The sequence below is a fragment of the Petaurus breviceps genome, unplaced genomic scaffold (assembly GCF_028583685.1).
Source record: "Petaurus breviceps papuanus isolate PSGF00001 unplaced genomic scaffold, PetGlider_PUasm1.0 90825, whole genome shotgun sequence".
Taxonomy (NCBI): domain Eukaryota; kingdom Metazoa; phylum Chordata; class Mammalia; order Diprotodontia; family Petauridae; genus Petaurus; species Petaurus breviceps.
Window position 1 is genome coordinate 16619391 of NW_027187353.1, and position 2448 is coordinate 16621838.

The following is a 2448-nucleotide window of genomic DNA, read 5'->3' on the forward strand; positions in this document are numbered from 1 at the left end:
ACATGGGGCTAGGCCTTAAGAGCCCTGGATTCAAATCCCATCTCTGATCATTACAACACGTGTGACCCAGGCACTTCATCTGTAAAAAGAGGAGGGGGGACTTTCAGGTCCTGTGACCCACTCACCTGACCTTCTGGACCTCAGTTTCCTCTTCTGTAGAATAAAGTGGTTGATCCCAACAGACTCTAAGACAGGGGATCTAAACTCTTTTTGTGTCCCAGCCCCTTTGGCAGTCTGGTGAAGTCTACCAACCCCCACGTATTGTGGCCTATGATTCATAATGGAAAGAAGTGATAAATCCTCATTAGACTTCAGTGAAAATAAAGCTGGAATTCTCTCCCCTCCGAGTTCAGAGACCCCCAAAATGTGTCCCCAGAGCCCAGGTCTGAGCTCTCTTCCAGCCCTAATCATAGTAGCTGTTATGTAGCTGTCCACTAAAGAGCTTCAGGGCTTACAAAGAACGTTATAAACATTTTCTAATTTGAATGTCACCACGACCCTGGAAAGAAGATGCTTTTAGTCTTACCACTTTACAGATAAGGAAACTGAGGCAGACAGCAGTCAATTAACTTCTGTTTCTTTAATGGCTTGCCCAGAGTCATACAGATAGGAGGTAGGGGAGGCAGGATTTGAATACAAGTCTTCCTGACTCCAGTGCTATGTCTAGGGAGCCACCTGGCTGGCCTTATGATACTAGATGGTCTTTTGGCTTCCTGTTAAGCTCCAAATCTAAATCCCTGTATTGCTACAATCCCACCTGGGGCTTAGGTAGGGTAATATCTCAGGACCCTTCCAGCTCTGATCATTGGGACCTTAGGGGTCCTCCCTTGGAGCAGGGAAGCCCCCCTCTTTTCCTTGGCCCTCATCTATCTCTCTGTCGGTGTTTGATACACAGTGATTCCTAATTAGGCTGGGCAGGAAGTCCTGGAGATAGGCTTTGTAGAGAAGCCTTGGTTGTCAGGGCTGGAGGCCTTCAGTCCTTCACCCAAGGCTGCCCTTCCCCCCTGGTCCGTCCTGGGCCAGACTGTGGAGCTCTAAGCCCCCTGGGAGCAGCCTGGGTGGCCTTATCTCCCTTGGATTCCAGAGGCCGAACATCCATTGTAGGCTGGATGCTGACGTTAAATTAATCTGCTTAGTGTCTGTCTGTGGGTATGAAGGGCTCTGGCTGCTTTGGGTCCCTGGAATGTCACCTCCCCAACATCCCAAAGCCATTTGTCTCCCTGACTGTTAGTCAACATTCTCAAGTCTGTGGTCTGCTTATATCCTGCCTTCCCACTATGAGATCCTGAGGTCTCCAGAGCTGGGCTTTGTGCCTCCTGGGACATGAATGAGCTGAAGAGACTCTTGGGAAGCCCCCTGGCCTGGGAGGCAGGAGACCTGGGCTCTCATCCCAACCTGCCATGATCTCACCACTCACTGTGGGACTTAGACTCAGTCTCCCCCGGTGGCAAGCAGAAAGGTTTGGCTAGATAATCTCCAAGGTCCCTCCCAGGTCTGTCATTCAGGACTAGGAGCTGACCTGTAGGGAAACCAAGGCCAAAGAGGGGAAGAGATCCTCTCTGAGCAGCAGAGTCAGGCCTCGGACCCCAGGCTGTGGGGAGCCTTCATGACAGCCACAGTGAGGTCTTTTCCCTCTCTCCCACCATTTGGTCTCAGTTCAAGGACAAATCAACCAAGGTCTGAAGGAGCCATTGAAGGGAGCTCCTTCCTCCCTCCCGCATCAGCACTTCTCCTGTGGCCACTTTCCTCCCAACACTCACCAGGGAAGCAGTGGAAAGCAATGGGCCTCCCAGACTGATCACTAGCATGTGACCTCAGACAAGTCACCTCAGACACATCTGAGTGCCAAAGTGCCAAAACCTCAGGAGCCCCCTAGCTATGTGACTGGGGAAGGCCACTTAATCTCTGCCTGCCTCAGTTTCCTCATTTGTAAAATGATGTTGTAATACCACCCACCTCCCAGGGTTGTTGTGAGGATGAAATGAGCTAAGATCTGTAAAAGCCCTTAGCCCAGTGCCTGGCACACAGTAGGTGCTTAATAAATGTTTGTTGAACTAGTCAGTTGAATCTCATGACCTTTGGGCACCAATGACAGAATGCCCTTCCCTTCACCTAATGGCTTATCAGGGCAGTGGGGGGTGGCGGGAGTAACATTACAGTGGGCTACATGGGGTCTTTGCTTGAGAATGAAGGGCTACTGCTGCTGGATGGTGTTTTCTGATGGGAACATGAGTGGAAGAGAGACAGAAGGAGGGGGGGAGGGAGAGAGATGGAGAGACAGAGAGAGAGAAAGAGAGATGGAGAGAGGGAGAGGGGGGAGGGAGGGGAAGAAAGAGAGAGAGATGTGGAGAGATGGAGAGAGAGACAGAGAGAGGAGAGAAGAGAGGAAGGGAGAGAGAGAAGAAAGAGAAAGGAGAGAGGGGAGAGATGGAGAGAGAGAGAGAGAGA

The 2448-nt window shown here is 51.0% G+C and overlaps 1 protein-coding gene across 1 annotated transcript in view; it reads left to right on the plus strand.

The window, feature by feature from the left end:
- The window catches only part of ADAMTS7 (ADAM metallopeptidase with thrombospondin type 1 motif 7), a 163231-nt gene that overhangs the window by 92142 nt on the left and 68641 nt on the right, over nucleotides 1-2448 (plus strand). The gene's annotated exons all lie outside the window — the stretch shown is intronic.